Source organism: Triticum urartu, chromosome 3, assembly GCF_003073215.2.
Source record: "Triticum urartu cultivar G1812 chromosome 3, Tu2.1, whole genome shotgun sequence".
Classification (NCBI taxonomy): Eukaryota; Viridiplantae; Streptophyta; class Magnoliopsida; order Poales; family Poaceae; genus Triticum; species Triticum urartu.
The window spans coordinates 601,890,049-601,902,321 of record NC_053024.1 but is presented as its reverse complement, the minus strand read 5'-3'; positions in this window follow the sequence as shown (position 1 = coordinate 601,902,321).

Genomic DNA, 12,273 nt, shown 5'->3' with positions numbered 1-12,273 from the left:
CTTTAGTACATACAGTAGTACTAGTACTATGTCTTACTACTGTTCTTCTTGCAGTTGGTACTACTGCTCGTATCTTCGTGTTCCTACTGTACTTAATACATTCGTACTAGTAGTATAATTTGGGTCAGTCGATTTGTGAAAGAAGTTCGACGGAGCGAAGGAAGAAGACGGCAGAAGAGGTGGAAGAAGCCCTTCTAGCCATCCATGTTGCATCAAATGGCTCACATGAGTCGACTGGCCCAAATTGCTCCTTCAGATTGCAGGATCCACGTGGAATTCAAGGTCTCGAAGGTAGATTCCGCGTCCGCACCCGGTTTACGGGCTCGGCGCGTGCGCGACCGGCTTCCGCCGCGACAGCCACCATGCGCGCCTCCTCCGCGCGGGCGGAGACGACAATGACATGCTAGTTCCTCCTCGCCGGCATGCTGGAGCATGCGCTTGTCCTCCTCTTCGTACGCTGTGTGCATAGACGCGGCTCCACCAGCTGCTCGCGTGCTTGGCGGTGCGGCGGCATCGCGAGGAGGGACTGCAGACGACGTGAGCGGGCGAGCCTTCGACTTCATGGCACAGGGATGGCGGCTACACGGCGGTGATGGGCGAGAAATTGTTGGCCGGAGCAGGCGGGCGCCGGCATGCGCAACGGCGGCGACGGCATATTGATGAGTGCGCGTGTGGGAGCTTACTTTAGTTTTATATATAAGGTTGGTCAAACTTAAAAGAAAACCGTACTAGTACACGTAAACATTAGACTTAGGCAGCGCTTTTATTAGTTACTAGCTTATGTTCTTGCCCATTGTGACCAGCCTTAGTACCACGGCCATGATATGGAATCCTGTGCAAGCGCGTGAACCGCGGCCGCGCGGTCGATCGAACGGTGCGTCACCGTGTCGCGCTCGAAGGACATCCACCGAACCTTTTTGTGTGTGTGAAAACAATCCTCGAATATTACTCAACTTTTTTTCCTGTGAAAGTACTTGACGCTGCAATATTTCCATATATTTGAATTTAGCTCTTGTTCGTGTTTATTTGGATTTGGACGTTTTAGGTGCGCCCTAGTTTTTTTAATACTGATTTTGTGTGTGTGACTGAGAGAGAACGTGTGTATGTGTCCATATGTGTGTTGTGGCGGAAGGGCAATGTGGAGACGGTGTGCGTGTGATACAGACATAGAGAGGTGTGAATGTGCAAATGATCATGCATGAGTGAGACATAGACAGATGCCGATACGTTGTGTATACATGAGAGAACGGTCTTCTAGTTTACTTGTGTGTGTGTGTGTGAGAGAGAGAGAGGGAGAGAGAGAGAGACAGAGAGAGGAGCATCCGTAACACAACAACCATCTCTCTCGATTCATCCGTCCCTCACACGGTCGCATGCAACACATGCATCAACGCGCACATTTTGACACCCTCACCCGGCCCCTGCCCACCTCAAGGCCCGCACAGTCTCTTCGTGATTACCCATTTCTCTCCTTAGGTTTGTTTTCTCTCAATATCTGACACACACACACAGACACACGTAGCACAACACACACACACACACTCCCCTGAGCACACAATTCATCCCCATCCAAGGTTATACGGCGACCACTCTCACTTGTGCTTCTTTGCACCCCAATATGCACAACACCTCAATCTTCAAAGAGGGCAACGAGCAGATCGAAGACGGCGACCACACCGCACTAGAGAATGCGGGGTCATTTGGAAGCAGGGTGATGTGACGACGGCTGACTGACTCCTCCCCCCACCCTCTCTCTCTTGCACAAAATTACCAATCCCTCTCTCCCCCGCACAAAATTGTCAATCCCTCAACCCACGAGATCCTTCCCCTCTCGTCCATGTTTTTCCTGCTCTCTCATCAAACATGTTGTCTCTTCTCCTTCCACGTATACAGAATCCAGATGCACACGCATCTCATGTATATTACATGTATGCATCTTTCTCAAAGACCTAACTTCTTCCTCTCTCTTTTTCTCTCTATCTCTCTCTCTGTCTCCTTAGGTTTGTCTCCTACTCTCTCGTCCACATACATACAATCTTTCCCGCCCTATCTGCTCCATCTTCAAAAGCTCTCTCTGCATGTTTCATTCACACATTGGGATATGCCAAAATGTTGCTTCTATAATGGCTGATGTAGAGTTATGGTTGTTCTTGTTGCATCCTACCAAGTAATAACTATGAAATGCATTTAGATTCTCGTTTGACTGGGATTATGTGAGTTTGAGCATGTTGTGAAGTACTATAGACCTTGTATACATCTTGGGATTTGGCAATGATTGTAACTATTGAATTGTATAGACCATTACATTCGAAGTCAATAGCCTAATATATTTATTTCACAATTTCAACAAATGATTAGTTCACTACAAACTAAGAAAACAAATGTGTACTCCCTCCGTTTTTATTTAAGTCCGCGTATTAGCATTGGTCAAAGTCAAGTTTTGTAACTCTCAGAAAGCTTATAACAAAAAATATTAACATATACAATAACAAATAAATACCATTAGATTCATTATTGAATGTACTTTCACATCATACATATTTGTTATGGTAAATGTTTATATTTTTCTATAAACTTGGTCAAACTTTAGGAAGTTTGACTTCAGTCAAACCAAATATGTAGAGTTTACTACTACTACTCGCTAGTTGCTTAGCCGAATCACTCAACACGCCACACGGGGAGTCCAGTGTCACAAAATTTTGAGGTCGGCGGGAAAATCTCCCGCGACCCTGATGCGAGCAGTGGGAAGTTACCATCATAGCCTTCGGAACAGGCCTACGGATGACGCTTGGTAGGGGGCTATTTTCGTAACTTCAGGTTCACCCTACCTAGCCAACCCCACCCCGGCACCCAGAGTAGTACACCTGAATACTCCCCAATTTCTATCCCCACCGCAAAATAGACTTCTCCATGGCACCGCGACCTTCGTGCTCCTCCCCTTTACATCAGCGCACTCGTCCACCGCAGTGCATCTGCCTCATCGACGACCTCGTACGCCACACTGGAGCCGGTCCACCGTTGTCGTCGTACACGGAGCCTCTTCCCCGGCATCGTCTTCCATGGTCTCGGATCTGCTTCCCGGAAGCCGACGCCAAGCGCAGAAGTACCACCGTCATGGACAATGAACTGAATCCCGTTGCCGACCATGACTCACAGAGGCCGCCGTGACCATCGTTCTCCTCCTCGATTGGTAATGTGTGTATTGAATCACTTAGCAGTACATGTGCAGTTCCAATTTTGTTCATACCTACCCTTCAAATTTCCTGGGTGCTATTGTTCCCGTAAAAGTAATTGGTTATAGCCTCCATTGTCCAACAGAATATCATCTTGTAATTGTGCGTCGCTCCTGTATCGCGCTGTGTTTGGGTAGGTTTTTCATCTGCAACCAGTAGTGTGGCAAATGATGGAAAGGTTTTTAGAACTAGCAAAATGCCCATGCGTTGCACGCATCAAGATGCATTTGTATGAGTAGTTTATCTTGTTGGAGATGCTCTAACATGGCAGACGAGTGCTTTAATGTTGCCCACAAGATGCGCGAGTATTACTAGTAGTATATTTTTCTTGCCATGTTGATATTTTAAAACCACGAGTGCGAACATGCAGAGGAGCAATGAAGACCAAACACGGATATTCGGGACATCTTCAAGGAGCGTGGCAAGTTAAAGAGGAGCTGCACCGAACCTGTAAAACGAGCTTTGGTAAGTAACACCCTTTCAATTACTTTCGCGTAGCCTCGTGTTCTTCGATGTGTATATGTTGTAGTTTCTGTTTCTCTTAAGCGTGGTGTTCTTCAATGTGTAATAAGAAGAGTCTTAATCGTCCTAATGCTTTCATTTTTAGCTTGATGTAGGAAGTGGGTGTTCTCACCTTGTAGTATGTTTTTATTTATTTTTTCCTTTTGAATTCACTTCTCTGAGTTCTGTTTAGCTGTCTTCTACTAAATGGATCTAGGTTGCTCTGAGTATTGATCTGAAAAAGAAGTAACTTCATGTCAGGATGCAGTTCCTGCAAGGAGGGAAGTATGGTCAACCTCGAGATCATGTTTCCAAAATGAGGCTGGATTACACACAAGGTGCCAGTTCCCTAATGATGCTGGATTAGACACAAGGTGCAAATTCCCAGATGATGCTGGATTACACACAAGACAGGTGGAGTCGTCAGCTGTTCGTGTCCTCGTGGCATTAGTAAAGGCTGAAAGAAAGCGTGCAACAACCCTTGAGAATGTAGCTGAGTTCCTGAAGAAGCGAAAAGAGAAATCAGATGCTCTCTTCACCCAAGCCAAAGAAGAGATGGAAGAAGCCAGAAATAAGCTAGCAGAGGCAGAGCAGGCTAGGCGTCTCCTGCTATCTAAAACTGATGTCAATACAAAATTTCCTTCATAATAGCTAGGTTCAAATGTTTATCCAGTCAGCATGCCTGTTGTGATGTCCGTGCATCTACTGATGTGGCACAAAATGTTTTTTTTCCGGGTCATGTAATAACAGAAATTACTTTCCAAACAATAACAGACGAAGCATTGGACATGGTATAGTTCACGCGCAACCCCGACATTCCAAGTTCAACTTCCACATCAAACTCATGTTCACAGATATCTGCACATTCATACATAATGTCCACAACCATGATTCACTTCAAAGCCAAAAAAATGTGAGGAGAGTTATAAATAAAGAAAATCCTCTACTAGTTCCTGCTACCAGTGCGAGCACAACAAGTCAAGACCATGCGTAAATTAATTATATTTTAGTCATTTTTTGTGTTCTAAAATGCCTGTCGGCTCGCGGAAGGACGTGTTGCCGGCACACGCGCGGATTCAATGAAGGCAGGCAGGGCAGTCTTATGGTGGTTGCACGCGGCGAGGAGGTGTGCTCAGCCGGGCCTACAGCGAGTGCGGCCCTCTTGGCCGGCGCGCCAGTTCAATGCCTGCGCTATGAGAGGTTGCGTCCGTGTCAGAGCAATCACTCCCTCCAGTCCTTTTTTGTTTGGGTATAACAAAATCTCGTTTTCCATTCACATTTTAGTGGTAGGAGTTGTGCGTGTGTGTCTGTGAGAGAGAGAGAGAGGAGACGGTAGTCGGGGTTGTCTGATCGGTAAACAAATGAATAATGTCAGTATGGGATGGAGACGAAAAGGAGACCGCAACAAATGCTGTGTCTACAGGAGAGATAGAGAGAGCAATTTTAGTGGTATGAGTCATATGTAGAGATATATAGGGTGTGTGAGAGAATCCCATAGAGAGAAAGACAAAGTGAAAGACGAGTGGAGACTGTGTGTTTGGCGGTGAAAAAGAAAGCTTAGGTACCGAGTGATACCAGAGAACAGTAGAGACGTGAGAGATAATGAAAACTGTGTAATTTATAATGATAGGGAGAGTGTGAAACTTCTCAAGGGAGACGCCGAGAGACCATGTTTGCGAGGATAGGAGCAACATGAAGTGAGCGTGCGGGTGAGATGGAGAAAAGAGAGTGATAGCTACCTGAAGGAGCATGCATGCGAGAGAGATGGGCGTGAAAGGAGTGAACAAAAAAGGGATTCAAATATTTGAATTCGAGATGATGATACATGTAATCCATACTTGAACCAAAATTGATCTATCAAACATGCATACTCATATGAATTCACGCACATCTATGTTATTTAATATGTAGATATTACTGATCCATACATTTTAGTAGAACATAATTTGGTTAAATTTTTTCGAATTCAACCTTAAGATTTCGAGATCGTTGTATTTGTAAATCATATTATACATATAAAGGAGCAGAATTCTTTGTTGTGCTTTTGAAAGTATATATAAAAAATGATGTATATAGAATGTAATTCCAATTGAAAATGGATCCCGCCCGAAAAAAATAGAATACAAACGGGATTCGAATTGAGTTGGCACGGTAAACGTGCACTCTGCAAAATTTGAACGAAGCAGGGAAAGTCGCAGTAACCGCCCGAAACCAAAATCTGCGAGATGGAAATCACTACTGCCTATCCCTGCCACGCAAAGCCTATATGCTGGATTTCTATAGGTTTCGATAGGGGTAGGTTTATAATTTCACCCAAACGTGACGTAACCGCCTCTCACCCGGATTCATACACGGTGGGCGCAAAAACACACTGTGTCCTCGGCCGAAATCGACTCCCTCCCGGATTCATATTCATACACGGTGGGCGCCAAAAACAAACTCTCGTCGGCAAATATTCGGTGTATGCAAGATTACCGTCCTATCCCCAACCAACTAGTGTTGTTGTGATGTAGTAGAAATTTGAAACGGGGGCTAAGTTTGTAAATTTCCTCGCATTTGAGACAAGCGCGCCCTGAATACATGGTTCCCCCTTCCTCTCTACCTCCCTTTCCCCCATTCGTACTCCGTGGGCGCCAAAACACCCTCTCCACCCCACCCTCCTCCGTCCGCCGCCGTCCGCCACCCCATCCACCGCCGTCCTCCTCCACCATGCCGGAGCTGATACCCCGACGCCGCCGTCCATTCCAAGAGATCGACCTCTCTCATCCACGGCTTCGGACCGGGATCCTTGCATCCCGTCCTCTCACTTCATCCCCTCCGTCGTCCACCTTGCCGGCGCCGCTCCTACGACCGTCTCGTCCACTGCGCCCCGCCGCCACTATCTACCCTCCTAGACCTGCTTCCACTCCGCCGATAGCCATCGCTACTGTAGCACCATCAAATTCTCAGCAGATGCGTACACGGCGCCGCACCAGAGGCGGTACTCTTTCGTATCTGCTCAACTTATTTATCGCAGCAAGAAAATAGATCGCCATTGCTTTACTCTGATTTCTTGTCTTGGTTATTAAGTTGCCTTTGTTCGGTTTGCACCTTTAGACCCGCCATGGCACGCTCAACACCATACTCGCAATGCTTATGGTTTTCCCCTTTTATATTCCACACTAGTTAAATCACAGTAGACTAAAATTCAAAATTGGCTCGGTCGATTTTTCAGAGCTCGCCGGAGTTCGCCGGTGCGACCGAAGGGGCTCAGGTGGTGACGGTGGTTGTGGGGGGGCGGTGGTGGGGCCTCGTCAAATGAAGAAAACTCGACGCGGGTGGGGGCAGGGGTGGGGGTGGCGGAGGAACACATGCGGTGGGGCCGGTGGTTCGGCCGGCGGCCCGTGCGGTGTTCTGTATGGGAAGCATAGTATGTTCCTTGTCAGGAAGGGGAGCAGGGACATCTGCAGTCAACAGCTGATAGAGCTGGCCTGTACGTGATCGATAGGCTTTCAATTACTAGCGGCAATACAACACCGTAATTTCCAGCCAGTTCCACTATCCCGATTTGTATATCCTGGCTACGGTGTACCCCTGTTATGTACACTATGGGGATGTTTGGTTTGTGACTAACTTTGCCAAAGATTGCCACACCTAAGGTTAGGCAAGTTTGACCAACTTAGGTGAGTGTTTGGTTCAAGCCACATCTTAGGCAAGCCACACTTGGACCCCACATGGCATACACACAAAAAGTGTGGCAAGATTCCCTTAGGCTTGCCAACTTGTGGCTCTCATTTTGATGAACTAACCTTAGTCAAGTTTGGCAAAAATGTGTGGCAAAGTGTGGCAATGCTAGTCCTAAAACCAAACAGCCCCTATGATCTGCCTAGTTGCTGTGTGCTCTTGTTATCATGGTTTGGCAATAAACTCTCTATACAATATATTATGAACCTATCATCTGCCAGCTATCCTTACTTCTGGAGCCTATTTTTTTGTGTACGTGTGCCAGATTATATAAATGCACACACCATATTACAGCACACATGAGTTCTCTCATCAGAATCCAGTGATAGCACACAAGTGTTTACAGGGGCGCCCCTATATTAGAATATCATCTGGATTACAAAGATAATCTCACAACTATTTATGTTTTCATGGTTCTCAGATATTATACGCAATTACAGTGAATATCAGAATCCGCGCATCAGAAGAATATTGTGGAACACTGCAATGACTTACAAAATTGGCAGCAAGGCATTGAGTGCCATTCTGGAAGCAATGAAACTCGTACGCTCCCCACCTATTGATTCTTGTTCAGAATATCATCCTAATGACTGTTCTAACCTCGAGGAGTCAAAGGCAGATGGCCTGTCCTGTTCACCCATCAAGGTGCCTGTTCTAATTTGGCAAGGTTTTATTAATTGCGCGTATCTTGCATATGTTGTCTTGCATTTCTTCTACTTTGTTGCACCACCATCTGCTTAGTTTACTCATCATATATGTCGAGATGCCATGCCCATCCATTATCAATACATATTCCATCTATCATCATACCATTTTTTTCCACTCAAATGTTGGTCTTGTGCATCAGACATAAAAAAGGAAGAGGGTGATTGCCGAACCTGAAGGAGCACCAGCAAAGTCCTTGAAAAACGTGGTGGTGTCGGAGAAATCAGACAACACCCCACTTATATTAGCTGTACAACCAGTGACACAAAATGTAGGACCGACTCCAGCAGACTGTACCCATACTTCACTGGACACACCACTAGCCCCACCACACAGGACCTGCACTCCAGCAAAAGGTATACCGATTTCATTTGCCATAGCACCAGCTGTACCACAGAAAAATCCCACTCCTGCAAAAAGTACAGCAAGTCCACCGACCAAAGACCTATCCCAACTGCAGAGACGACCAATTCCTACAGATTGGAACCCCATTCCATTTATTCCCAGTATAAAAGACAATGCTCTCAATGTTGTTAGGGACTACGTGCATATATTCCCATCAAGGGAAGATTATTGTGAAGACAAACACCATTTTCACATCTTCCTGTCCAACTTACGTGTAAGTGCTATTATTCATGGCTATTATTTTCCTGTTTTCTGCTGATTGAACACATGAATGATTTACATTACATTGTTGTAACTAGGCGAGGGTCAATCTGGATAGTCATGATGAGCAAAGCTTGCTTGTGCTTTTCAAGGAAGCATTGTAGCAGTATCGGTGTTACCTGAGGAAATCACACTTTGATGGCAAGTCTATAAACAAATTTCCGGTGAAGGCTCCTGTGCTAAATTTAGAAGACATTGAATGGAAAAACCTTGTTATGCACTGGTCTCGTTCCTGGGATGAGGTACTGTCTATGAAATCACATGACAATTTGAACTTCTACTTTTCCGCATGTGCCTTACGGATCTTTTTTGTAGGAAATATGCTCGAAGAAGAATTCCGGTTTGACAAGAACGACAGGATATCAGAAATATGCTGCCCGCTACTTTTCTGTTGTTAGTACCTGTTGTCCTGTATCACTGTACTTGCATACATACCTGGTTCATTATGTGACAGCAGTATGCATGATAGCTTGCTTATCAATTGTTCGCTCCAAATTATCTGATCTGTATGAATGGTTACATTAGTGTAGAATATATCCAATGCCAATGTTTTTTTTAGCTCTGCATTGTTCTTGTAAGTACATGTTGTCCTTTATCAGTGTACTTATAATGACAGGTAGTTGTTCATGTACCATCACTCTGCAGCTTATTTTGATTTGCCCTCCATTTTCTACACATCAGATCTATATTTAGTCTTACCATAAGGTTGGTACTGAAGAAGTTTAGCTGTGCATTGCTCTTGGATGTAACTTTTGCCTGTATCGCTGCACTTACATTTATAGCTACTTGGTTATGTAGCATCACTCTTCATCTTATCTTAAATATTCTCCATTTTTTGTATATTATCACATCTATATTTACTCTTAACAAAATGTAGAATAAATGCAATGCTTTTGAAGAAGATTTTGTGGTAAACTTCTTGAATTGCCCCCCCCATCAGCATGGACAAGGCCTTTATAGAGTCCGTCTTCACCAATAATGTAAGTTTGTCCATCTCAAGCCTTCAGACTTTGTTGTATATATTTGGTTAGGCATGACTGCAACAGCTGTTTATTTTTGGTGTTTGCATCAAATTGCTTGTTTAAAGTTTATTATACGTAGTTCATAAACAAAAGTTCGTCCTTTTTCAATTTAAGTTTTCAGTTGTACAACCAAGTTCCTTCTTCATACCATGTAAATTAAAATATACAGAGCAAGTGATCTTCTTTTGCACTACATGTATGCTTCTGTTCTTCATCTGTAATCCAGTGGTGTGGTGAACCTACCCACTACATCACAATGTCATATTCTGCAATGTCTTAACTACGAAAAATGTCATATCATTCTACTATTATTTAAACCGTCTCTTTATTTGCCAATCTGAAATGGTATAAATTGACAGCACACTAACCATTGATACTTATGAGTTCTTGATCTGTAATCCAGTGGTGTCGTGAAGCTACCAACTCCTTCACAATGTCATTTCCTGCCATGTCTTGACCTGAACAATACCATATTGTGTTAATGCAAATTTAAACTATGTCACTTTATTCGTCAGTAAGAAATGTGATGAATTGTCAGCACTGATACTTTTATGTGCAAAACCTGTCATCTGTCTGCTTGTTTATCTTTCAGAGTGAGGAAGATATAAGTGTTGAACAAGCGCAGTCTCATCATCTTGCTCATCTGCTTGCGCTGCAGCTCCCCAGCAGGGCTAACCTTTCTTGAACTCTATTGAAGTGCTGTTGGTTTTGTATATTATTTTGTCGGCGTGTTTATTTGCACTGGTGGCGATCTTTGATGCCCAGTGCATGTAATCTACTATCTGCTTGTGGTTTATTATCATAGTGGTGAACTTTGATGCCCAGTGGATGTAATATGCCGTAATTTCATTATTGTATAGTATAGGTTTTTTCTTATTCACAATGATGCAGTTATTTTACTGTATATATATCCTGTCTTCGCAGTAAACCGGCCAAACCGTAAAATTACGGTACACAATCGGGCCGTCATGCAATCACGATGTAGGTTGGGCCTGAAATGTGTCGATCAGCTCACGGCCCGGCAGCAGCCCGAAATGAACCCCGGCCCATGATTGTGCGAATCAAATCACGGGCTTTTAACAGGCCGAAAAAATGTCTCGGTCCTTGTTTGGCCCAATCAGATATCGGTTGCGAGCAGGCCGGATGCAAATCGGGCCGTAGTTAGGCCCAACTATATGACGGGCTTTTAACAGGCTGAAATTAATATAGGGCCGAAATGTTAAACGAGCCCTTAACAGGCCAAAACTAATATCAAGCCGAATTACTAAGTGGGCCTTTAGCAAGTGGGCCCAAAAGCATAGTGTCTAGTTGATGGGCCGAATCTGATATGTGCCATAATTAGGCCCAAAACCTCTTAAAGGGCTGGACCTGATCTGGGCAGTAATTTGGCCCAGAACGTGGTAGGCTTTTAACGGGCCGGATCTCATATGGGCCACTATTAGGCCCGGAGCGTGGCAGGCCATTAATAGACCGTATCAAATATGGGCCGGCATTTGGCCCAAAACATGGCAGCCAGTTAACGGGCCGGCCTACTAGGGTCCTCAAAATCTTATGGGCCTACAGTTGGGCCGGCCCATTAATGTCGGCGAAATCTCATGGGCCTTTAGCTGGGCCGGCCCATTATGATCCGCAAGAATTTTGTGGGCCTTTACCTGGGCCGGCCTATTATGGCACACAAAAATCTTGTGGGCCTTTACCTGGGCCGACCCATTATGGCCCGCGAAATCTTGTGGGCCTTTAGCTGGGCCAGCCCATTATGGTCCGCAAAATCTCGTGGGCCTTTAGCTGGGTCGGCCCATTATGGTCCGCAAAATCATGTGGGCCTTTAGTTGGGCCGGCCCATTTAAACTTGTTGGGTCGTGCCATGTGTCGACGTATCATAGGCGCCTTCTGTCCAGTGAGTGGATGACATCTATCCCGACGATGAGCTGACACGTGTTTCCTCTAGCCAATGATGATTTTACACATGGAAAATCCCCATTGGTCGGGGCTGTTAACGGGTTATCGGATCAAAAACCCGACCCGATAGCTTAACAGCGTTCCGTTACGGTGGATGCCATGTGTCTGTCACCCTTGACGAAAGCACTTATGTGATGCGCAATTTATCGTCATGGAAGTGGACACTTCCGTGATGATAATTTTGGTAATGTCATGGAACACTTCTACGACAACACAAGTATGACCATCTTGATTCTATCATAAATTTGTCATGGATGTACATGCATGACAAAAAAAGCGACGTACTGTGACAAACACGTATCATCATGGAAGTGTATTTTTTTGTAGTGCTAGCCACTGAGGGAGTCCTGGATTAGGGGGTCCTCGGACGGTCGGACTATATACTTTAGCCAGACTGTTGGACTATGAAGATAAAAGATTGAAGATTTCGTCCCATGTCTGGATGGGACTCTCCTTGGCGTGGA